This window comes from Canis lupus, chromosome 30 (genome assembly GCF_048164855.1).
Source record: "Canis lupus baileyi chromosome 30, mCanLup2.hap1, whole genome shotgun sequence".
Classification (NCBI taxonomy): Eukaryota; Metazoa; Chordata; class Mammalia; order Carnivora; family Canidae; genus Canis; species Canis lupus.
This window is the reverse complement of record NC_132867.1, coordinates 4,037,060-4,063,754: the sequence shown is the minus strand read 5'-3', so window position 1 is coordinate 4,063,754 and position 26,695 is coordinate 4,037,060. Positions and strand designations below refer to the sequence as shown.

Sequence of the window (26,695 nt, the reverse complement as noted above, 5' to 3'; positions counted from 1 at the left end):
GCATCCACGCTGACAGGAGCCCCTGGGCCACCTCAGGACCCGCGGGGAGGCTTCAGGAAAATGGGGTGCCGCGTCCACTCTGGCAGGAGCTCCCGGGCTCCTCAGAACCCACGCTTTCGCTTCAGGAGGACGTAGGGCCACGTCCACACAACAGGACGCTGACCTCCTAAGGATCCCCGGTGTAGACTTCGGGAAATATGGGGATGCGTCCATGCGGACAGAAGACCTCAGCCTTGTCTGGGCCTGTGGTGAGGCCTACGAAAGATGTGGGGACCGCATCCACACTGACAGGATCCCCCAGCCTCCTCAGGTCTTATGGTGAGGCTTGAGGAAAATGTGGGGCTACATCAACACTGACAGGACCCCCGTCCTCCTCAGGACCTGCACTTTGGCTTCGGGACATATGGGGCTGCGTCTATGCTGACAGGAGCCCACAGCCTCCTCAGGACACGCAGTGAGTTTTCGGGGGGACGTGGGGCCATGTCCAGGCTGACAAGAGCCCCCCGGCCTCCTGAGGACCTGCTGTGAGGCTTCCAGAGGATGTGAGGCATAGTCCACAGTGACAGGAGACCTGGCGTCCTCAGGACCCGCTGACTATGACTCAGGAACACGTGGGGCCACGTGCACACTCACAGGAGCCCGGCTTCCTCAGGACCCCCTGGAGGACTCTGGAGGTTCCGTTGGGGGCCACGTCCACATCAGAAGGGACTACTCAGAACCACAGGGTAAGTGAAAGGGTAGAATGAATGGTAGGGTCAGGGGAGGGGAGGCAGTTGGTGGTTAGGCTTAGGTTAGATGTTAGGTGTTTGTGATTATGCTTATGGTTACGGATTAGAGGTTAGAGTGAGGGGTAAGGGTAACGGTCAGTTTTTAGGAGTTAGGATGGGGGTTAGGGATTAGGGAAAGGGGTTAAGGTTAGGGTTAGGGACAGGATTTAGAGTTAGGGTTAGGGCTTAGACTCTAGGGATTAGGGCAGGAGGTTAGGAGTTGGGGTTAGGGTTATGGTTAGAGTTAGGGTTGGGCTTAGGTTTGCAGTTAGGGTTAGGGGTTAGGGTGTGAGTTAGGGTTAGGGGTTAGGGTTAGGGGTTAGAGTTAAAGTTAGGGCTAGGTTTAGGGTTAGGGCGAGGGTTAGGGTTAGGATAGGGGTTAGGGCTAGGGTTAGGGTTAGTGTTTGGTTAGGGGTTAGGGTTAGGGTCAGGTCAGGATCAGCGTCAGGGTACGGTTTTGGAAAAGGATAAGAGATAGGGTCAGGGAGTGGGTTAGGGGTTAGTTTTAGGGTACGGGTTAGGGTACAGTTTGGGGTATGAGATAGGGTTAGTATTAGAGGGTATGGGTTAGGGTACAAGTTAAGGTTAGGAATAGGATTTGAGTACATTAAGTTAAGGTTAGGGTTAGAGGTTAGGGTTAGCGTTAGATTTAAGGTAGGGGTCAGGGTTAAGGGTTTAGAATAGGTTTAGGAGTTAGGGTGAGGGTTGGCAGGTAGGTTCAGTGAATGTGTTTCGATCTTGGGGTTTGTGTTTGGTTTTGATTAGTGACAGGTCTTGTTTAAGGGTTAGGTTAACATTAGGCTAGAGTGTAGGGTTAGGGTTGTGTCTGTGTATGGTTAGAGTTTGGTTCTTGGCATGTGCCTGCACTGGGACTCCTAGTATCTTGGGCAGTTTAGTTTTATGCCCTCTATTTAGGTTTTGGATTCAAAGATAGCCTGACTCCACCAAGTCAGTGGCCTCCCCAGAGAATCAAAATCCAGGCTTCTGCTGGGGTAAGAATAGACATGGCAGGCTTCTCCTGAGCTGAGCTAAGGAGGGGATTTGTGGCTCTAAAGAATTTATTTGGATTTTCAGTTGCCTTTCTGATTTTATCTCTTGTGCACACATGTTTCATCAATACTACCAATTATTATTTTAAAGTTTTACTTGAATTCCTGTTTGTATACACAGTATGATATAGTTTCAGGTTTACCACATAATGATTCAACCCTTGGATACAACTCCTGGTACTGGTCACAGGTGCCCTCCACTATCCCCATCCCCTGATTCCCCATCCCCCTCACCTTCCTCTGGTATTTATTAGTTTATTCTCTGTGGTTAAGAGTGTGTTTCTTGGTTTGCTTCTCTCATCCCCACCCCCCCGCCCCTTTGCCAGTTTGTTTGGTTTCTTAAAATTCACATGTGAATGCAATTGTATGGTATTTGGTATCTGTCTTTCTCTGACTGAGTCCATTTAGCATAAGTCCTTTCCACTTCTCCCACATCATTGTAAATGGCTTCATTTCATCCCTTCTGATGACCGAGTGATGTCGCAGTGTGTATATTTACCACATCGTCTCTGCCCATTCATCTGTCGATGGACATCTGGGCTGTATCCACAGTTTGGCTGTTGTTGATAACGCTGCTACAAACACTGGGCTGCGTGTCCCTCTTCGAATCTACTAAACTACTTTTGTATCCTCGGGGTAAATACCTAGCTGTGCAATTTTGGAATCGTAGGGTAGCTCTACTTTTAACTTCTTGAGGACTCTCCACCCTGTTTTCCACAGTGGCTGCACCTGTTCGCATGCCCACCAGGAATGTAAGGGGGCTCCCCCTTCTCCATAGCCTCACCAACATCTGTTGTTTCTTGTGTTGTTAATTTTAGCCATTCTGACAGCTGTCAGGTGACATCTCATTGTGGTTTTGTTTGCATTTCCCTGATGATGAGTGACGCTGAGTGTCTTTCCATGTGTCTGGTGGCCATCTGGATGTCTTGTCCGAGACAAAGTCCTTTCATGTCTTCTGCCCATCTGCAGTTGGATAATTTGTGTTTAGGATGCTGAGGTTTATATTTGCGTTATGTATTTTGGATACTAACTCTTTATCGGATGTGTTGTTTACGAATATCTCCTCTCATTTTGTATGTTGCCTTTGAGCAACATACAAAATGTTGTTTCCTTTACTTTGCGGAAGCTTTTCAATTTGATGAAGTCCCAATAGTCTTTTTGCTTTTGTTTCCCTCGCCTCAGAGGCATATCTAGAAGGAAGATCCAGTGGCCAATGTCAAAGACGTTGCTGCCTATCTTTTCTTCTTTTTATGGTTTCAGGTCTCACATTTAGGTCTTTCATCCATTTTGAATTTATTTTTTATATATATGGTGTAAGAAAGTGGTCCAGTTTCATTCTTCTGTATGTGGCTGCCTGGTTTTCCCAACACCATTTGTTCTTATCCTGGGGTCAGGGTTAGGGTTTGTTGAAGAGACTGTCTTTGTGCCATTGGATATTCCTTCCTGCCTTGTTGTAGATTAATGGATCATAGAGTTACAGGTTTGTATCTTGTTTCGGCTTTCCATTCTGTTCTATTGATCTAAGCATCTCCTGTTGGGAGATTCTTGATTGCTGATTCAATTTCTTTGCTGGTTATCTGTCTGTTCAAGTTTCTTAATTCTTCCTTTTTCATTTTTGCTATGTCATATATTTCTAGGAATTGATCAATTTCTTCCAGGTTCTTGGTTGCTGGCATAGAATTTCTCATAATGTTCTCTTATAATCATTTGTATTTCTCTAGTGTTGGTTGTTATTTCTCTTTTCTCATTTGTGATTTTATTTGGGTCCTTTCTCATCTTTTTATCTTTTTTCTTTTTTAAAGATTTTATTTATATATTCATGAGAGACACAGAGAGGCAGAGGTATAGGCAGAGGGAAAATGAGGCTCCATGCGGGGAGCCTGATGTGGGACTTGATCCCCCAGGACCCTGGGATCATGACCTGAGCCAAAGCAGATGCTCAACCACTGAGGCACACAGGTGCTTTGCTGATTCAATTCCTTTGCTAGTTATGGGTCTGTTCATATTTTCTATTCCTTCCTATTTCAGTTTTGCACGTTTGCACATTTCTAGGGATTTGTCCATTTCTTCCAGGTCTCCCAGTTTGTTAGCATATAATCTTTCATAGTATTCCCTTATAATTGTCTTATTTTTCTGGTGTTGATTGTGATCTCTCTTCTCTCATTTGTGATTTTATTTAGGTCTTTTCTCTTTTCTCGTTGATAAGGCTGCCTAGGGCTTGATCCATTTTATTAATTATTTTGAAGAACCAGCTCTTAGTTCCGTTATTCCATTCTACTGTTTTGTTGTTTCTGTATTGTTTATTTGTGCTCTCATCTTTATTCTTTCCCTTCTTCTGTAGGCTTTAGGCTTTGTTTGCTATTCCTTTTCCAGCTCCTTTAGGTGTAGGGTTAGGCTGTGTATTGGAGATTTCTTGTTTCTTGAGATAGGCCTGTATTGCTATGTACTTCCCTCTTAGGACTGCCTTTGCTACATCCTAGAGGTTTGGAGAAACATGTTTTCATTTTCATTTGTTTTAAATTTCCTCTTTAATTTCCTGGTTGCTCCATTCATTCTCTAGTAGGATGTTCATAAGCTCCACGTATTTTTGGTCTGTCCAAATTTTTTCTTGCTGTTGACTTCGAGTTTCATAGCGTCGTGGTCTGAAAATGTACAGGGTATGATATCAACCTTCTTGTACCTGTTGTACCTGTTGAGGGCTGATTTGTGGCCCATGATATGATCTGTTCTGGAGGATGTCCCATGGGCACTTGAAAGGAATGTGTATTCTGCTTTAGGATGAAATGTTCAGACTATATCTGTTGAGTCCCTGTGGTCCAGTGTGTCAAGGCTATTGTTCCCATGTTGATTTTCTGCATAGATGATCGGTCCATTGCCATAGTTGAATGTTAAAATCCCCTGTCATTGTATTATTATCAGTGAGTTCCTGTACGTTTGTTGTTAATTGGTTTCTATATTTAGGTACTCCCATGTTGGCAGCATAAATATTTAGTTGTTTGATCTTGATAGAGAGTCTTTTTAATTATGAAATAATGCCCTTCATCTCTTCTTACAGTATTTGTTCTTTCTTTTTTGAAATTTAAATATTTTATTTATTTATTCATGAGAGATACACAGAGAAGCAGAGGCAGAAAAATAGGCAGAGGGAGAGGCAGGCTCCCCAAAGGGAGGCCGATGTGGGACTCGATCCTGGGATCTCAGGATCACCCCCTGAGCCAAAGGCAGATGCTCAACCACTGAGCCACCAGGTGTCCCCCAGGGTTTGGTTTCAAATCTAGTTTGTCTGATATAAGTATGGGTCCTCCAGCTATCTTTTGATGTCCATTAGCATGATAGATGATTTTCCATCCCCTGACTTTCAATCTGCTGGTGTCTATAGGTCTAAGTTGAGCATCTTGTAGGCAGCATACAGATGGATCTTGTGTTTTTAATAACTATTTTATTTATGAAAGAGTGAGAGAGAGAGAGGCAGAAAATTAGGCAGAGAGAGAAGCAGGGTCTCCACCAGGAGCCCAATATGGGACTGGATCCCAGACTCCAGGATCACACCCTGAGTCAAAGGCAGAGACTCAACCCCTGAGCCACCCAGGCATCCCAGATCCTGTTTTCAAAGCCACTCTGATACCCTATATCTTTTGATTGGAGCATTTAGTCTATCAGCATTCAGAGTGATTATTGAAAGATATAAACTTAGTGCCTTTGTGTTACTGGTAGAGCTGGTGTTTCTGGTGATGTTCTCTTGTCCTTTCTAGTCTTTGTTGCTTTTGGTCTCTTTTTTTTCCCCACTAGAAGAGTCCCTCTTAAAATTCCTTACTAGACTGGTTTAGTGGTCTTGAACTCCTTTATTTTTTGCCTGTCTGGGAAACTCTTTATCTCTCCTTCTATCCTGAATGACACCCTTGCTGAAGCAAGAATTCATACAAATTGGACTCCAATAAAAAGAAATTTAAAAACATAAAATAAAATTTTCCTATTATGATTGAGGAAAATGGCATTTTATGTTCAGAAATTTTTAATTTCTTCCTAGGGAGATTAAATAAATTTTGATGATTATTCTTAAAAAAACAAAAGAAAGAATTCTTGGCTACATACTTTTCCCATTCAGCATATTGAATATTTCCTTTCACTTCCTTCTGGCTTGCCAAGTTTGTGGACAGATCTGCTGCAAACTGATTCATCCTCCCTTGTAGGTTAAGGACTACCCCCTCCAAGCCCCACCTCCGCTGCTTTCAGGATTCTTTTCTTGTCTGTGTATTTTGTGACTTTGACTCTGATGTGCCTGGGTGATGGTCAGCTTCTGTTGAATTTATTGGGAGTTCTCTGTGCTTTCGATTTCAGTGTCTGTGTCCTTCCTCAGGTTAGAGAAGTTTACATAATTTGTTCAAATAAAACTTCTGCCCCCTTTTCTCTCTCTTCATCTTCTGAGTCTCCTATAATATGAATGCTATTGTTTAATAAGTGGCTGAGTTCCCTCAGTCTGCCTCTGTGGTCCATAACCTTTCTTGTTTTTAAGGCTTCCCCTTGGGACTGCATCTCAGTTATAGCATTTTTAACGTTGGACTGACTAGATTTTAGTTCTTTTATTTCTACAGTAAGGGATTCTCTAGTTTTCTTCTGTGCCCTTTTTCCAGCCCAGATGCTATCTTTATAATCATTGTTTTAAACTGTAGTTAGACATCATATATGTGTATTGATGGACTTCCTGGCTGTGAGTACTACCTCATGTTATTTTATGGAGGTGAATTTCTCCATCTCATTATTTTTTCCAGAAAAGAAAGAAGGAAGAAAAAGAAAAACCAAGAAAAACAATAACAACTGCCCTCCCAAAAAAACACCAGATTCTGTGTTTATTTTGGCCTGCTTGTTAAAAGATTCTAAATCCCAAAATAAGAAACACAATTAAAGTACCATGAAAGTAAACAAAAACAAGAAATATATAAGGTACATACATAAAAATTGAAAGAAAGCAATTAATAAAAAAGAATCAAAGAAAATAAATAAAAATAAAGCACAAAGTACAAAGGAAGCTAGACTCTCCTTTCCTGGCAGAGCTGAAGCTCTGTAGCCTCTGTGGTCCGACCACTTGGTGGCAGCGAGTGGTCTGTGCGGGGTCCAGGGACGGGCCCATGGCCCTGATTGTCAGGTGCACATCTGCCTGGGAGATGCACCTACAGGGTCAGAGGCAGGGTGGGCGTCAGCGCCTCTGGCCTCCAGCGGGTGGCGCTGTGCTGCTCCCTGAGACTGGGCACTGATGGGCTGGATGCGGGTGGGGACGCTGGATCCTCTGGCTCTGGGGCTAAGCATCCCGCCCCCAAGTCTCAGGGGCCTCCACAGAAGAGCCCCCAAGCCCCTGGGTCTCCGCCGCTTCTCTCAGAACCCTGCATTCACTCTGCCTGCGTCCGAGCTTCTTTTGGTTTTGTTTTTTTATCTCAGACTGTTGTGCCCAAGATTGTGAATCCGAGAAACCAACGAGGAGCCAACACTGATGTAAACACATGAGGGTTTATTTACAAGCTGGAGCTTGTGTCCAAGTATACCCCACACAGCGGAGCATGGACTTGGACCCCGAGGTGGGTTCTAGCTGAGTTTTGTGGGCTGGTCTAGGGGACCTCCAGAAGCAGGGGGAGGAATTTCTCAAGTTCTGTTTACATTCTGATATGGGGCTTTCAAGGGCATTGAGCTCTGTTCTCATTCTAATATGGGGCTTTCTGGGACCTTAAGCTGTAAGCTGTTTTTTCCTTTTTTTCCTGTACCTGAAGTAATGTAAAATTTAGCTCTTATTCACAGGGGCCTGGGATGGCAGTACTTGTGCTAACAGTGAACTTAAAGTGGAACGGCCTTAATTTTCTCAGCCTCCACACAGACAAGTGACAGAATTTTAAAACTCCACATTTTAGGGGCTGCCCTGGTGGAGACCTGCACTCTTCCTGCCCTGGAGGGTGTCCTCCCACTCCTGGCCTTTGCTGGCCTGTCCCAGGAACGCGGCCCCATGACGGCACAGGGGTTTGCAGCTTATGCCCACACAGGGCAGACAGCTGGCCCGAGCCCCACTGCTCTCAGCCGGGTTCCTGCTCCTGTGCCTGGGAACAGTTGGCGCCACCGTCCTTGGGACCCCTGGGATCCTGAGCCCACCCTGTCGCTCCAGGGACTGCCCCCAACTTCTCCACCTGAACACCTTAAGGCTGGTGTGTCCCCCACTCTAGCAGACTTCTGAAAGTTCACATTTTGTGCTCTGCTGCATATAATACTGTGCGTAGACCCGTCAGCTGGCTCCCTGCCCTTGTGGGATCCGGGGTTGTGTCTCCCCAAGATCAACTGATTGCTTTTTTTTAAGATTTTATTTTTATGTAATCTCTACAGCCAACATTGGGCTTGAACTTGCTACCCCAAGAACAAGAGTCCCATGTTCTTACGAACCACACCGAGCCAGTCAGGCTCCCTTTGATTGATTGATACATGTTAACTGAAGCAGGGGTGTTGCATGTGTCAGGGCAGAAACTGAGCCCACGCTTCGAGGTGTGGTGGAGTCATTTGGACCTGATCAATGTTAAAGAAACCATAGCTTCCCTGGGAGCCCAGGGAGCAGGGCCCACACAAGTGAAAAGTTGATAATTTCCTTTACTGTAGTAGTTATTTTACTGACTATTTATTTAAAGTGCTATTCAATGGTAAATGTCAATCTAGGATTGGGATACAGTGAGAACGTTCTAGGATTCGGAGGTAACTGAAGCTCCCCATCAAGGACGCAATGTTCCAGTTCGATGCAGAGATAGGCAAGGAAGCAAAGAGTTATGAAACATGGCACTGAGGTGCCTGGCTGGCCTGGTCGGGGGATCTTGATCTCAGGATTGTGAGTTTGAACTCCATGTTGGGTATAGAGAGGACATAAAAATAAAATATTTAACAAATAATAAATGAATGAACAAATAAATCATGACATCAAAGGTAAGTGCTTGCTTATGTCTCACCTGCGACCTATTCTTGATTGCCCCGCTTGCACTACTTGGCCCAGATGACGTCCTCCACAAGGGACAGTCCCGCCCGAGTGGAAGTGGGCATCTTTCATTGTAAGACCTGTGGTTCCCCTCGTTCTGCAGGGAGAGAAGAGCCCTGAAGGCACGAGTTTGGTGGATCAGCATAAACCTAGGCCATGATCATTCCCAAACCCGGTAGCCAGAGCTCAGCCTCCTTTTAGGACCCGATGTCATAACGAAGCCTCTTTGGTCATTGGCTTGGATGCAGGGTGGAGGCTAAACTAGAATTAGGAAGAACAAATAGGAAGAAAACCAGAAGCTGAAAGAGAGGAGGACAGATTTCACCATCCATAGCCTTCACAGGGACCTGGTGTCCTTTCCTAGGAGGGGCCCCCCCTCTGTAGGATGCTTCCTGCCCCTCAGCGCTCCTTGTTGGAAACCAGCAGGCAAATCTCCGTGCCTCCAGCACCTCTGCAGTCATGGTTTATAGCGTCTTCCATGTATCCTATTGGGGACCACAGCGTGGTGTATGTAACCATCCGGCTGCTGTTTGACAACATTGGGGGGATTCCGACTTTTGTTGGTTTTGGGGTGTGTGTGTGTCTATCACATGCAGCTATCAAATGCAGCTATCTGATCCTCTGGCTGCATCACCCAAACACCGAAATGGTTGGCACAACATCATTTCTGGTGCTGGCGCTGGGCAGCTAGCTGCGCTCTCCTGGCCAACCCGGGGCTTGCTCGTGCAGTGACTTTCTGCTGGAGGGTCAGCTGAGCTGGAAGGTCTGGCTCGGCCCCATTCCCATGTCTGGCAGTGGGTCCTGCGGAGCGCCGGCTGCTTCTCTTCTCCCCGATGCCTCTCCAGCAGGGAGCCAGACCTCGAGGCCGCCCTGGGGGAGCTCCTGAGGAGCCAGCTGTCCATGGCGGGGAGCCCTCAGGCTGCCTGTGTGTGGGAGTCGGGGAGGGGACGGGGCTGGGGTTCCTCGTCCCGTGTGCTTCCTGGCCCTCAGGCTGAGCCTCATGCTCTCCCAGCCCCTACTCACTAGGGCGAGGAGTACCCTCCACATGCTGGTGTGAGAGATCCAGCACCACAAGGTGTGCAGGCTGAGTCCACCTGGTGAGGGTGGCCCAGGTGCGTGAGCTGCAAGTGTGGGACCCAGGAAATTTAACAAAAATCCCCTACCCCTGGACAAGCAGAGCAGGACTGATTCCATTTTGTGCTACACCCACCACCTCCCGTATGACACCCACATGACCTGCTTATTGCTTAAGGCGCTGCCCCACCATAGTCAAGCCCCTGGGCACACCCTAATCGGAAATCAGCTCATAACGATGTAACCCCGCTTTGTGCTGGCCAAAACTGCGCACCAATTCTGACCAAAGAAATAGGCCAGGTCAAGTGGATACTATAGGGTAAGGGGTAATTCTATCGGCCACCTGCGTGTGGACCGAAATGACTGTGCAACTTTCTGTGTATCCCATGGGCCACTGGCCCCTATAAAGCTGCTACACCTTAGTCTCGGGGTCCAAGTCCCTGCTCCGCTGTGTTGGGTGCACTTGGACCCAAGCCCGAGCTTGTAAATAAACCCTCGTGTGTTTGCATCGGTGTTGGCTCCTCGATGGTTTATCGGATTCACAATCTTGGGCACAACACAAGGGCCTGCTGTCCTGACATCCACTCTAGGGTCACGCTGACTGCCCTGCAAGCACTCTGTGCCCCAGGCACCCAGGCACGGGGATGCGGGGAGGGGAGGAAGTGCCCCGGAACCCAGCCAGCCCCGGCCCCCTGGACAGAGGGAGCACAGACCTCCCAGGTTGCTTTGCACAGACCCTGGTGACCTGAAGCTCCCTGGCTGTCACTCTGTCCCAGCCCCTCCTGGCCCGCGGGGCACAGGCTGAGTCCCAGTAAAGTCTGTGGGGTCCTGACCCTGGTGTCTGGCCACCCCTGGAAAGCACGTGGGGATGTCAGCTGTGTGTGCCTGGCAGCGCCCCTGCAGGGGCTGGTTGGGGCCTGGGTGGTGCCCCCTTCTCCTCTCTGGGGGTCTCTCCAGGCCCCGTGCACAGAGTTCTGGGAGACACAGAAACGGGCTGGCTGTGCATTTTCGCACCACAACACTTTATTGACTTTCTACAGCAAAGGGGCTCAGAGCCGAGGGTGCGTGCCTTCCCCTGGGGAGGGAGACCTTTCTGTTCTTTTGGGGAGGGCAATAATCACACGGGGTGGGGGGGTGCTGGAGTCCCCCTCCTGGGAGCATGTGTGGACTCCGAGTGGGGGCAAGTGTCCTGAGGTTTCAGCCTGAGAGACGGTTCTGAGGACAGCAGAGCTGACCTGGACCTGCAGCTCATGGGCTCCTGCGCTGGGTCCCCGCAGGGCAACTGGACCCCGGCCTCGGGCCCCCTGGGGTCCCAGTACCTGGAGGAGTCTGCCTCCTGGTGTGGGTGTGGGTAGGGCCCACCGGCCTACCCCAGCTCTCCCCACCCTGGGGTGTCCTGGGATCCCCAGGGCTGCCCTAGGTCAGTGACCTGGATCTGTGGGGCATGCCCAGGGCCCAGGAGGCCACATCCAGCTGTGAGAGGGCTCGCTCAGCCCGGGGCCAGAATCTAGGCCTGGCCAGGGCCATGGGGGGCTGGATCCCATTAGTCTTTGTGTTGGGCCTTGGGGGGGGCCAAATCACCCCAGCCCCCACATAGCCCGGGGCCAGGCCAGCCCAGGTCCCTCTGGGTTAGGGGCTGGTGTCCTGTGCAGGGTGTGCTGCCCTCCAGGAGGGACAGTGGAAGAGGCAGGGCACAGTGCATCCTCTGCTCCACCCACCTGCACCCACCCTTTCGGGGGCTCCCTGCCTTCCCTCCTCCCTGCAACCCCTGGGTACTCTTTGGGACACCCGGGCTTCTGATGGGAGCAGGCTGTCCAGAGAACCCTGGGGAGGCTGAGCATGTCCCACAGGGGGCAGCTGCCCTGGGTCCTTGTTGGGGGTTGATGGTGTGGGGATGGATGGTGTGGGGGCAGGGGTATGATGGTGCTGGAGTGTGGGGGATGGTGTAGGGGGGATGGTGTTGGGGTGTAGTGTGGGTGGGGATTGTGTGGGGCTGTGTGGGTGTGAGGGGGATGGTGTAGGGGGGATGGCATGGGGGATGATGATGTAGGGGTATGGTGTGAGGGTGGGGAATGAGGGGGATGGCGTGGGGGGCCTGTGGACACAGGGCATCCCCTTTCTCTAAGATGCACACGGAGACATCTACAGATAAAGGTGACCCCAGTCTGTGGTTTGCTGTGACACCTGTCCCTGGGACCCCGTGTGGTCAGTGCAGGGCCCTGGCTGGACCGGGGGCATTCTCTGGGGGTCATCATACTATGTATGTTTACAAATTGCAAATTGTCTCAAATAAAATGCATAGAATTTAGAAATATATAAAGGACCGAGGGTGGGTGTCACCGTGACCCGTCCGACCCTCATTGGATCAATGTGTGTCCTGCTCCAGCCATGGCCATGCTGCCTGGCCCCCAGGTCCCCTTAATGCCCCCCACGGTCCCCCCCCCAGCACCCTGCTTCTCAGGGGGCCATCCCTCACCCCTTTGGGGTTCAGCTCACATGGCAACACCTGGAGGCCCCATCCTAGTGGCCTCCTCATCCCCGAGACCCCAGGGGTGGGGGCACAGGGGTCATCCCCAGCACCCTACCATGCAGCTGTGTGTTTTTGGCTGCTGTTGCTCCCCCCGGCCTCAGAAGCCCCGTGTTCCCTACCCAGAAGCCCCCGGGCCTCCCCCAGGGCCCCGAACGCCCCTGGCCCAGCTGCCTCACCCAACCCCGTAGCAGTCCCAAAACATGGTGTGGGTGCTGAACGTCCTGTTGACGTCTAGGTCTACCTGCTTGATGTCCCTGGAGGAGACCAGGGCCTCCTCCTTCATTTCCACTGGGAATCCTGGGGAGGAGGAGCCGGGGTTAGGGACACAGGCCCCGACCTGTCACCAGCTGCCGTCCTGGGCAGGGAGCCCTGGGGCCACCATGGGAATGTGTCCTGCCGAAACCTCCTTCCTTCCCCTGGGAGGCCGGGGACGGCGGGAGTGTCCACTGTGCCCATGGGACCTGTGTGAGGGCTTGTGCCCAGCTGTTGTGGGCGGGGAGGTGACTGAGGGTCAGCCTGGGTGGGAGGGGACAGGGGGTCAGCCCAGGTGGGGAGGGGACATGGGGGTGTTGTGCCCAAGATTGCAAATCCTAGAAACCACTAAGGAGCCGACACCGATGCAAACACACGAGGGTTGATTTACAAACTCGAGCTTGTGTCCAAGTATACCCCATACAGCAGAGCAGGGACTTGGACCCCAAGGTGGGTTTTAGCTTAGTTTTAACGGCTGGTCTCGGGGACCTCCAGAAGGGCTGGAGCAATTCCTCAAGTTCTGTTTACATTTTGATATGGGGCCTTCAAGGGCATTGAGCTCTCTTCTCATTCTAATAGGGGCTTCCAGCCCTTGGCTTGGGCTCAGTTTTTATTCTATTGTGGGGCTTTCTAGGACATTCAGCTGTAAACTTTTGTTTTTTTCCTGTAACTGAAGTAATGTAAATTTCAGGTCTTCTTCACAGGGGCCTGGGATGGCTGGGCGTGTGCTAACGCTGAACTTAAGGTGGAATGGCCTTCACATTATATGTTCTCATTCATTTGGGGAATATAAATAATAGTGAAAGGGAATATAAGGGAAGGGGGAAGAAATGTGTGGGAAATATCAGAAAGGGAGACAGAACGTAAAGACTGCTAACTCTGGGAAACGAACTAGGGGTGGTAGAAGGGGAGGAGGGCGGGGGGTGGGAGTGAATGGGTGACGGGCACTGGGGGTTATTCTGTATGTTAGTAAATTGAACACCAATAAAAAATAAATTAAAAAAAAAGTGGAATGGCCTTAATTTTCTCGGCCTCCAGGCGTCCCATTCCATCCTATCTAGCTCCTTCCCCTTTCCCTGGAGCTCCTAAGAGAGCAATTGCAAATGATCTCTGGTGGCAGTGTGTGTTGGGGGACAGGACCAGGGATTTGGGATCAGGAAGACCTGGAGCGCGGGCGTCCCGGCTGTGCAGCGGGATTCGATGCTGCAGACTCTTATTCCTTAAAGCTATCTTGACAACTGACTTTGTACATAGAAAAGCTCTCCTGTGTCTTTAAATGATGAAGAGCGAGTCAAAGCGTTTTGTCTCTGCCCATCTGATTGCTCAGATTCCAATCTGAGACGTATTTCCTGTTAATAAGGGTAATTTACTATCTTTAGTACTATGGTTAAAATATTCTGACACAAGTAATTCAGAGGGATGAGGGTTTCTCATCTCTTTCTTCACAGCTCAGTCAGTCATCAGGAAATGCATCTGTATGGATTTGGAATTAATTGAGAGACATTATTACCAATAGTCCTATTATTATGTTAAGGATTCTTCCCTGAGATTCTTCCCCTATTTTAACTGACACTGAAACACTGTGAACTCTTTGGAAGACAAATGTCAAGGAAATAAATGTTATGCATTGCTAATTTTAAATGCACTTGCAATATGGTGTCTATTATAATAGAAGTATTTTTATCTGATTTTTGCTATTTATGATCCTTTCTTGCTTTTCAGGTTGAGGAGGCATTATACGTGTTCATAAGTGTTTTTCTTTCCTTCTGATATAAAATTCTTACTTTCTTCCCATCGAAGGAACTCTTTAAGAATAAGGCAAAAATTCATTAAACTATTCTTAAAATGTCTTCACACTTGGAGCCTGATTCATTTAAGTCAATTTTCAAAATAAATCTTATTTCTTAGAACAAAAGCAAAGATTTATAGGGAAATTGAGGAGATAGTACAGAGAATTCTCATGCCCTCACACTCAATTTCTCCAATTATTGATATCTTATATTAGTACGGTACAAATATTAGCTAATGAATCAATATTAAAATATTCGCATTAACCAAAGACCATACTTGATTCAGATTTCCTTAGTTTTTGCTAAGTTACCATCCCTCATATCACATTCCATTTGTCCTCATGTTTTCTTAGGCTCCTCTGGATTGTGACAGTTTTTCAGCCTTTCCTTGTTGTTGTTGAACTGGAACACTTTGAGAAGTAGAGTATTTTGTACAGTTTCCCTCAGTTGGGACATGTCTGTTGTTTATCTCATGATTGAACTATGATTGTGGATTATATACAGAGATATACTGCCATTTTCATTATATCATATAAAGGATAGATACTATCAGCATGATTTATCAGTCTTGGTATTGATCTGATCATCTTGCTGAGGTAGTGTTTGTCAGCTTTCTCCATAGTAAAGTGATTCTTTATTATTAATTATTATTATTATTATTTTATTATTTTAAATGTTTCATAATATATTTTGTAGAAGTAAGTTACTATGTGTATTGCATACATAAGACTGGGAAGCTATGCTCATCAACTTGAGGGTGGAATGTCTGCACTAATTGTTTGAAATTCTTCTACATGGGAGATTTCTCTTCCTTCTGGGTTTGTTTGTTTCTTTTTCAAAGATGTTATTTACTTATTTGAGAGAGAGAGGAGAGAAAAAGCATGAGTGAGAGGGGCAGAGGGAGAGGGAGAAGCAGGTTCCCTGCTGAACAGGGAGCCTGCCTTGGGACCTGGATCATGATCTGAGCCTAAGGCAGAAGCTTAACTGACCGAGCCACCCAGGTGCCACTCTTTCTTTCTATTACAATTTTTAATATTAGTATAGATTCATGAATATTTATTTTATGCTTTGGGTTATAATCCAGCAGTACTTATTTTGTTGCTTATATTGTCTCTGCTCTGGCTCTTTTAGTTGATACCTGTGTCCCTTTAACATATTTCCACCAGTATGGAGTCTTTTGTCTGTTCATACCTTTTTAAAAGACAAACTTTATGTAAATCTCATTTTTGATTGGCACATTGTTTCTGTCCCCATCCCTATCTTTGCCTCCTTCCCTCTCTCTTCACTGTTTCATATCTTTATTTATTATGATCTGAAAATAGGAAAGGACATAGGATTTCAAATTTTGCTATTTTAAGGTAAATCAATTCTCCTTGGTGCCTAGCCAGTGGTTCTCACATGTTAGTGTGCAAAAGAATAACCTGGAGAGTTTGTTAATATGGCCAGCCAACATTTTAATTTTTTTTAAGTTAAAGGAAGGGGCAGTTTAGGATTCTGTATGTTAACCGGTATGCTCAGAAAATAATAATGGAATTCTTTGAGGGCTTTGCTTTGAAAAGCAGTGAGCATGAGGGCAGATGGCTGTTCTGATACACATATTTATTATTTCTAGTGGATTGGACCCATATACCCACCGCTTGTGATAAAAAGGGATATAGATTTGGGGATTTTCTATCGCCATAGAAAGAACCCTAAAATACTCAGGATCTATGCTCAGAGTTAGTTTTATATTTTAGTATTTGAGTATATATATAAGATCCCCCATCTTTTTGTGCTCAGTATAGTGTTTAGGACCCCACATCAGCATTTCAGGTCTGAGAGGGAACTGAGGGATCATCAGCGCTGGTCCTCTCTTCTGAGGCACAGGAAAGAAACTGAGAGTTCCGGAGGATTGGATTGTCCAAGTTCACATGCTTATTGGTGGTGGAGCTAGGTCTGAAAAAGGTCTTCCTAGAGATTGTTCCATCAAGACAGACACCATTGAACGTAACTAGTTTAGATAGGTTTTTGTGAAATAGACAATTTTGGGTTACTCTTTCTGCTTTTATACTTTCATATAAAAGTATGAGTGTGTGGGACCCAGGAAATTTAACAAAAATCCCCTACCCCTGGACAAGCAAAGCAAGACTGATTCCATTTTGTGCTACACCTGCCACCTCCTGTATGACCCCCACATGACCTGCTTATTGCTTAAGGTGCTGCCCCACCATAGTCAAGCTGCTGGGCACACCCTAATCGGAAATCGGCTCATAACAATGTAACCCTGCCTTGTGCCCACCAAAACTGCGCGCTGATTCTGACCAAAGTAATAGGCCAGCTCAAGTGGATACTATAGAGTAAGATGTAATTCAATCAGCCACCTGCGTGTGGACCGAAATGACTGTGCAACTTTCTGTGTATCCCATGGGCCACTGGCCCCTATAAAGCTGCTACGTCTCTTATCTCGGGGTCCAAGTCCCTGCTCCGCTGTGTCCGGTACACTTGACCCAAGTTCGAGCTTGTAAATGAACCCTTGCGTGTTTGCATCAGTGTCGGCTCCTTGGTGGTTTCTCGGATTCTCAATCTTGGGCATAATAAAACTCTACCTCTTCGCTGATGACATGATACTCAACATGGAAAACCCAAAAGCCTCCACCCCAAGATTGTTAGAACTCATACAGCAATTTGGCAGCGTGGCAGGATACAAAATCAATGCCCAGAAGTCAGTGGCATTTCTATACACTGAGACTGAAGAAAGAGAAATTAAGGACAATCCCATTTACAATTGCACCCAAAAGCATAAGATACCTAGGAATAAGCCTAACTAAAGAGGTAAAGGATCTATACCCTAAAAACTATAGAACACTTCTGAAAGAAATTGAGGAAGACACAAAAAGATGGAAAAATATTCAATGCTCGTGGATTGGCAGAATTAATATTGTGAAAATGTCAATGTTACCCAGGGCAATGTACATGTTTAATGCAATCCCTATCAAAATACCATGGACTTTCTTCAGAGAGTTAGAACAAATTATTTTAAGATTTGTGTGGAATCAGAAAAGACCCCGAATAGCCAGGGGAATTTAAAAATAGAAAACCATAGCTGGGGCCTCACAAAGCCAGATTTCAGGTTGTACTACAAAGCTGTGGTCATCAAGACAGTGTGGTACTGACACAAAAACAGACACATAGATCAATGGAACAGAATAGAGAACCCAGAAGTGGACCCTGAACTTTATGGTCAACTAATATTCGATAAAGGAGGAAAGACTATCCACTGGAAGAAAGACAGCCTCTTCAATAAATGGTGCTGGAAAAATTGGACATCCACATGCAGAAGAATGACACTAGACCACTCTCTTGCACCATACACAAAGATACACTCAAAATGGATGAAAGATCTAAATGTGAGACAAGAGTCCATCAAAATCTTAGAGGAGAACACAGGAAACACCCTTTTTGAACTCAGCCACAGTAACTTCTTGCAAGATACATCCACGAAGGCAAAAGAAACAAAAGCAAAAATGAACTATTGGGACTTCATCCAGATAAGAATCTTTTGCACAGCAAAGGATGCAGTCAACAAAAGTAAAAGACAACCTACAGAATGGAAGAAGATATTTGCAAATGACGTATCAGATAAAGGGCTAGTTTCCCAGATCTGTAAAGAACTTATTAAACTCAACACCAAAGAAACAAACAATCCAATCATGAAATGGGCAAAAGACATGAACAGAAATCTCACAGAGGAAGACATAGACATGGCCAACACGCACATGAGAAAATGCTCTGCATCACTTGCCATCAGGGAAATACAAATCCAAACCACAATGAGATACCACCTCACACCAGTGAGAATGGGGAAAATTAACAAGGCAGGAAACCACAAATGTTGGAGAGGATGCGGAGAAAAGGGAACCCTCCTGCACTGTTGGTGGGAATGTGAACTGGTGCAGCCACTCTGGAAAACTGTGTGGAGGTTCCTCAAAGAGTTAAAAATAGACCTGCCCTATGACCCAGCAATTGCACTGCTGGGGATTTATCCCAAAGATACAGATGCAATGAAACGTTGAGACACCTACACCCCAATGTTTATAGCAGCAATATCCACAATAGCCAAACTGTGGAAAAAGCCTTGGTGTCCATCGAAAGATGAATGGATAAAGAAGATGTGGTATATGTATACAATGGAATATTACTCAGTCATTAGAAATGACAAATACCCACCATTTGCTTCAATGTGGATGGAACTGGAGGGTATTATGCTGAGTGAAATGAGTCAATTGGAGAAGGACAAACATTATATGTTCTCATTCATTTGGGGAATATAAATAATAGTGAAAGGGAATAAAAGGGAAGGGAGAAGAAATGGGTAGGAAATATCAGAAAGTGAGACAGAACATGAGAGACTCCTAACACTGGGAAACAAACTAGGGGTGGTGGAAGGGCAGGAGGGCGGGGTGGGGGTGAATGGGTGATGGGCACTCAGGGGGTCACTTGATGGGATGAGCACTGGGTGTTATTCTGTATGTTGGCAAATTGAAAACCAAAAAGTAAATTTATTATTAAAAAAAAAAAACCTTCATCTGCAGGGAGTGTGGAACTGGGAGGGACCGCATGTGAGCTCAACTCGCAGAAGGATGTTCCCCAAGGAGACAGCTTTCAACTACGTTCTCAGGTATGGAAGTTAGTATGTAGCTCCAATCTACGGGATGAAGGAATTCCTCAGAAGTCGCTGGACTGAGCTAAGAGACACTTGCCTCTCACAAAACTTGTGTCCCACATTGAATGAAATCCTGTGGAAGAGAGCCCGTACAGGCAGTCAGGATGGGGGAGCCACTGGCCAAAAGCTCAACTCTCAGAAGTGTGTATATCTTGTATATCTTGGAGGCTGATGTCTGCTAGAAACTCATTTACAGGAGTTAGAAACTAGCACCACTCTAATTGATCAAAGCCATTGGCAATTGTTGCATTGAATGCAGATACACGTGAGTACAGGCCTGACACTTCCACATGCTTTTCACACAACCTCTTCCAGCATGTTACATAAGGATGTGAGGACCTATGTCTACAGACAGTCAGGATGCGAGAGGGTCCTGCTCTGAGCTCAGCTCTCACGAGGAGGCATGCCAAAAGCCAGCTTTCAACTAGCTGCATTCTTATGGCAGTGAGAACCTAGCAGCATTCTACGTCAGGAGGTTCCATGAATACCTCTCTATTGCACCTGGAGACACCTTCCAAGCCTGCGTTTTTCCACTTGCATCCCACGAGCCTCTGACAAACATCTCTGGTGAGGATGTTCGAAACTCAATCTGCAGGCAGTGTGGAACTGTGAAGGACTGGGTGTGAGCTCAACTCTCAGAAGCAAGTTCCCTTTGGACACTGTGTTCAACGAACTTCTCATGTATGGAACTTAATATGTAGCACCAATTATGAGAGGAATTCCTCGGAAATTGCTGGATTGAGCTTAGAGACAGTAGTCTTGAGGGTCTGCACCTTCCACTTACCTCTCACACTACTTCTGTCACGCTTCGAAGCTAGGCCTGTTAGAAGCAAAGACATGCATTCAGGATGTGGAAGGTACAGGCTAGAAGCTCAACTCTCAGAAGTGTGTTTGCCTTGGGGGCAGGTGACTGCTCGCCACTCATTTATGGGAGTTAGAACCTAGCTACACTCTAATTGAACAAGGCTGTTGGAAATCGCTGTATTGGACTCAGATACACGTGATTACAGTCCTGACACTTCTACATACTTTTCACACAACCTCTTCCAGCACCTCGCTTAAGAATGATAGGAACTATGTCTACAGGCAGTCAGGATGTGGGAGGGTCCTGAGCTCAGCTCTCACAAGGAAGCATCCCTAGAAGCCAGCTTTCAACTAGCTGCGTTTTTATGACTGTGGTGTCCTTCTAACCTAACCTATACTTGGTCACTCCAGTCCCCAACTGGGCCTCAGCTGGACCTGGTGCCTCTGGTACTTAGCTTGGCCTTACCTGGACCGGGTGACTGTGTTCCCACCTGGGCCTCAACTGGTCTTATGACATTTGTCCCCACCTGGGCCTCACCCAGACCAGGTGACTCTGTTCCACCTGGGCCTCACCTGGACCTGGTGAATCTGGTCCCCTCCTGGGTATCACCTGGATCTGGTGACTCTGGTCCTCACGTGTGCCTCACCTGGACCTGGTGACTCTTGTACCCACCTGGGCATCATCAGGATATGGTTACTCTGTTTCCCAAGTGAGACTCTGGAACATTTAACTTTGGTCCTCACCTGGGCCTCACCTGGACCTGGTGACTCTGGTTCCCACATGCACCTCACCTGGACCTGGTGTCTCTGCTGTTCTTCTAGCCTCACCTGTACCTGGTGACTCCAGTCCCCCCCACCCCGGGCCTCACCTGGATTTGGTGACTCTGGTCCTCAGCTTGGTTTCACCTGGACCTGGTGACTGTGGTCCCCACCTTGGCCTCACCTGAACCTGCTGACTCTGGTTCCCACCTGGGCCTCACCTGTACCTGGTGATCTGGTTCTCACATGGACCACACCTAGACCTGGTCACTGTGTTGTCCTTCTAGACTCACCTTTCACCGGTAACTCTGGTCTCCACCTGGGCCTCACCTGGACCTGGTGAATCTGATCCCCACTTGGTCCTCAAGTGGACCTGGTGACTCTGGTCCCGAGGTGGGTATCATTGGGACATGGTTATTGTGTTCCCCACCTGGGCCTCCCCTGGACCTGGTGATTCTGGTCTGCACCTGAGACTCACCTGGATCTGGTGACTGTGGTCCCCACCTGGGCCTCACATGGACCTGGTGACTCTGATCCCCATCTGGGCCTCACCTGGCCCTGTTGACTCTGGTCCTCAACTGGGCATAATTGGGACCTGGTTACTGTGTTCCACAACTGGGCTTCACCTGAACCAGGTGACTCTGGTCCCCCTCTGGGTCTCACCCTGACCTGGTGGCTGTGAACCCCACTTTGGTCTGATTTGGACCTGCTGACTCTGGTTGCCACCTGTGCCTCACCTCGAACTGTTGACTCTGGTTCTTTCAAGGGCCTCCCCTGTACCTGGTGATTCTGGTCCCCACCTGGGCCTCACCTGGACAGTGGTGACTGTTGTCACCACCTGAGACTCACCTGGACCTGGTTACTGTGTTCCACACCTGGGCCTCACGTAGACCTGGTGACCATGGTCCCCAGCCGGCCTCACACGGACCTGTTGCCTCTGGTCCCCACCTGGGCCTCACATGTACCTGGTAACTCTGGTCCTCACCTGGGCCTCACCTGGATCTGGTGACTCTGGTCCCCACCTGGGCCTCACCTGGATCTGGTGACTCTGGTCCCCACTGGACCTCTCTTGTACCTGGTGACTCTCTTTCCAACATGGACCTCACCTGGATCTGGTGACTCTGGTCCTCAGTTTGGCCTCACCTGGACCTGGTGACTCTCGTCCACACTTTCACCTAACTCAGACCTGGTGAATCTCGTCCCCACCTAGGCCTCACCCAGACCTGGTGACTCTTGTCCCCAGCTATGCCTCAACTCAACCTGATGAATCTGGTCCTCACGTGGGCCTCACATGGACCTGGGACTCAGCTGGATATAGTGGCTCTGGTTCCCACATGGGGCTCACCTGATACTGGTGACTGTGGTCTCCTTCTATGCCTCACTGGGACCTGGTGATTCTGATCCCCATCTGGGCCTTGCATGGCCTTAGTGACTCTGGTCCTCACCTAGGCATCATTGGGACCTGGATCCTCTATTCCACACCTGGGCCTCACTTTGACCGGGGACCTCTGGTCCCACTCTGGGCCTCACCCTTAACTGGTTACTCTGGTCCCCCCTGGGCATCACCTGGCCTGGGACTCTGGTCCCCCTCTGGGACTCACCCTTACCTGGTGACTCTGGTCCCCACTTGGGCTTCACTTGGACCTGGTAAATCTGGTCCTTACCTGGTCCTCACCTGGACCTGGTGACTCTGGTCATCACCTGGGTCTCACCTGGACTCTTGTTGCCACCTGAGCCTCACCTGGACCTTGTGACCGTGGTCCCCACCTGGGCCTCACCTGGATCTGGTGGCTCTGGTTCCCATATGGGGCTCCCCGGACCTGGTTCCTGTGGTCTCTTTCTTGGCCTCACCTGGAACTCATGACTCTGATCCATATTTGGGCCTCACCTGGACCTGGTGACTCTGGTCCTTACCTGGGCATCATTGGGACCTGGTTACTCTCTTCTCTACCTGGGCCTCACCTGGACCTGGTGACTCTGGTCTCCCTCTGGACCTCACCCTGACCTGGTGACTGTGGTCCCACCTGGGCCTCACCTGGACCAGGTGACTGGTTCCCACAGGGACCTCACCTGGACCTGGTGAATCTCTTCCTCACATGGGCAACATGGGACCTGGTTACTCAGTTCCACATAGGGACCTCACCTGGATCTAGTGACTCTGGTCCCCCTCTGGGCCTTACCCTGACGTGGTGACTCTGGTCCCCACCTGGATGTCACCTGGACTGGGTGACTCTGGTCCTCCTCTGCGCCTCATCCGGAGCTGGGGACTCTGGGCCTCAACTGGGCCTCAACTGGACCTGGTGAATCTGCTCCTCACTTGGGCCTCGTCTGGACCTTGTGACTCTGGTCCCCCCGGGCATCATTGGGACATGGTTACTCTGTTCCCCACCTGGGACTCACCTGGACCTGATAACTTTGATCCACACTTTGGCCTCACCTGGCCCTGATGATTCTGGGCCCCATCTGGGCCTCAATATGGACCTGGTGACTGTGGTCCCCACATGGGTCTCACCTGGACCTGGTGACTCTGGTCCTCACTTTGGCCTCTTCTGTACCTGGAACTGGTACTCTGATCCTCAGCATGGCCTCACCTGACCTGGTGACTGTGGTTCCCATCGGGACCTCACCTGGACCTCATGTCTCTGGTCCCCACCTGGGCCTCACCTGGACCTGGTGAGTGTGGTTGCCACCTGTGCCTCACCTGGACCTGGTGATTCTGGTCCCCACCAGAGCCTCACCCATACCTGGTGACTTAGGTCCCCACGTGGGCCTCACTTGGACCTGGTGAATCTGGTCCTTACCTGGTCCTCACCTGGACCTGGTGACTCTGGTCCCCACCTGGACCTGGTGACTGTGGTCCTCACCTGGGCCTCACCTGGACCTGATGACTCTGATCCCCACCTGGGCCTCACCTGAGTCTTACCGGGACCTGGAGACTCTGGTCCTCAGCTTGGCCTCACCTGGATCTGGTAAATGGTCCCCACCTTGGCCTCACCTGGACCTGGTGTCTCTGGTACCTATCTAGGCATCATCAGGACAGGGTTTCTCTGCTCCCCATCTGGGACACACCTGGATCTGTTAACTTTGGTCCTCACCTGGCCTCATCTGTACCTGGTGACACTTTCCCACATGGACCTCACCTGGACCTTGTGTCTCTTGTTTCCTTCTAGGCTCATCTGTACCTGGTGACTCCAGTCCCCACCTGGGCCTCACCTGGAACTGGTGACTCTGGTCCTCTGCTTGGCCTTACCTGGACCTGGTGACTGTGCTCCCCACCTGTGCCTCACCTGGATCTGGTGACTGTGTTCCCCACCTGGGCCTCACCCAGACCTGGTGAATCTGTTTCCCACCTGGGCTCACCTGGACCTGGTGACTCTGGTCCCATCCTGAGCCTCATCTGGATCTGGTTTCTGTTGGCCCCACATGAGCCTCACCTGGATATGGTGGCTCTAGTTCCCACATCAGGTTCACCTGGACATGGTGACTGTGGTCCCCTTCTTAGCCTCACCTGAACCTGGTGACTCTGATCACCATCTGGGCCATACCTTGACTTGGTCGCTCTGGTCCTCACCTGGGTGTCATTGGGACCTGGTTAATCTGTTCCACACCTGGGCCTCACCTGGACCAGGGGATTCTGGTCCCCTCCTGGGCCTCACCTGGACCAGGTGACTCTGGTTTGCAAATGGACCTCACCTGGAGCTGGTACCTGTGGTGTCCTTCTGGCCTCACCTGGACATGGTGACTCTCATCCCCATCTGGGCCTCACCTGGCCCTGGTGACACTGGTCCTCAGCTTGGCCTCACTTGGACCTGCTGAGTGTGGTTGCCACCTGGGTCTCACCCGGACCTGGCAACTCTGGTCCCCACCGGGGCCTCACCCGGACCTGGTGAATGTGGTCCTTACCTGTTCCTTACCCAGACCTGGTGACTCTGGTCACCACCTGGGCCTCACCTGGTCTTGGTGAATCTGGTCCCCACCTGGGCTTCACCTGGACCTGGTGACTGTGGTCCCCACCTGGGCCGCAAATGGACCTGGTGGCTCTCGTTCCCACATGGGGCTCACCTGGACCTGGGTCCTGTGGTCTCCTTCTAGGCCTCACCTGGACCTGGTGACTCTGATCCTCATCTGGGCCTCACCTGTACCTGGTGACTCTGGTCCCCTCTTGTGCCTCAGCTGGACCTGTTGACTCTGGTCCTCAGTTTTGCCTCACCTGGACCTGGAGACTGTGTCCCCACCTGGGCCTCACCCAGACCTTGTGACTTTGGTCCCCACCTGGGCCTTACCTGGAGTTGGTGAATCTGGTCCCCACCTGGGATTCACCTGGACCTGGTGAATCTGGTTGCCACCTGGGCCTCACATGGACCTGGTGCCTCTGGGCTCCACCTTGGCCTCAACCTGGACCTGGTTTTTTGGTCCCCACCTGAGCCTCATCTGGTCCTGGTGGCTCTGGGTCCCACATGGGGTTCACCTGTACCTGCTGACTGTGGTCCTCATGTGGTCCTCACCCAGACCTGGTGACTGGTATGTGAGGAGTCTGCTCCAGATCCCCCCTCTCCCTCCATCCCTCCCCACTGTACCCTCTCTCAAGTAAATCTTCTGAAAATTCACATGAAGACATGTGAGCATCTTTATCCCCTCTTCAGAGGTGCCTTCATATGTGTAATGACCATTTTAATGCCTTTCATGGACCCACTGTGAGTCCCATCAGAAACCCCTTTTCTTTGATATTATTGAAGTACAGTCAACACACAATGTTACAGTAGTTTCAGGGCTACCACCTACTGATTTGACAATTCTGTGCATACTCAGATCTCCCCACGAGAAGTGTCATCACCATCTGTCCCCATACAAATTTGTCACAATAGTACTGACTCTATTGCCTAGGCTGTACTTTCTAATATCTGTGAATTATTTATTTGAGAACCAGATACTTATAGCTCTTAATATGCTTCATCTATTTTGCCCATCTCCCACCTCCATCCCCTCTGGCTATCAGTCACCATGATCCATCACATTAACAAGATAAAGGACATGGGGCAGCCCAGGGGGCTCAGCGGTTTAGCGCTTGCCTTTGGCCCAGGGCGTGATCCTGGATTCCTAGGATTGAGTCCCATGTCGGGTTCCCTACATGGAGCCTGCTTCTCCCTCTATGTCTGTGTCTGTGTCTCTGCATCTCTCTCTCTCTCTCTCTCTTGATCTCTCGCTCTCTGTCTCTCATGGGTAAATAAATAAAATCTTAAAAACAAAAACAAGAGAAAGGACAAAGGCATACGATCCTCTCAAGTGTTGCAGAAAAAGCATTTGACAAAATACAACATAAAAAGCATAGCGGGTTTTTAAATTTTTTTTGGCATAGTGGGTTTTGAGGAAATGTATATCAACAGAATAAGGGCCGTGTAAGAAGGCCTGCAGCTGACATCATCCTCAAGGGTGAAATCTTGAAATCATCCCCCCTAAGAGCAGGAACAAGCCAAGGAAGTCCCCTCTCGGCACTGGAAGTCCTACCGTAGTCAACAGACAGGAAACAGAAAAGGTTCCACACCTGTAAGTGGGATGTCAAACTGTCCCTGTTTGTTGAAGATGTGGCATTAGAAACAGGAAACCCAAGAGACTCCACCAAAAACTGTTAGAACTAATGAGTGAATTCAGTAAAGTTGTGGGACACAAAATGAACAGAGATCAGTAGCCTTGCTGCGTCTGGACAATGAGCACTCAGAAAGGAAATTAAGGACATGACTCCCTTATCAGGAGCATCCAGAAGAACAAAATAACTATACTGAACCAAGGGAGTGCAAGACTTGTACACTGAAAATTACAAGACTTTGGGAAGACATCCTGGGCTCGTGGGGTCGGAGCCTTCATCTTGTTAAAATGTCCACAGTTCCAGAAGCCACCAATGTCAATGAAGTTCCAATGTCACTCCTATCAAAAACATGGTGGCCGATTTTCGAAATAGAAAAAGCACCCCTAACAT

The 26,695-nt window shown here is 48.8% G+C and overlaps 1 long non-coding RNA gene across 1 annotated transcript; it reads left to right on the top strand.

The window, feature by feature from the left end:
* Positions 1 to 25,588, top strand: LOC140621429 (uncharacterized). The gene is made up of 3 exons (XR_012021114.1): positions 1 to 725; positions 7,250 to 7,386; positions 23,892 to 25,588. It is a non-coding gene; the product is annotated as an uncharacterized lncRNA (long non-coding RNA).
* Positions 25,589 to 26,695: the final 1,107 nt, after the last annotated feature.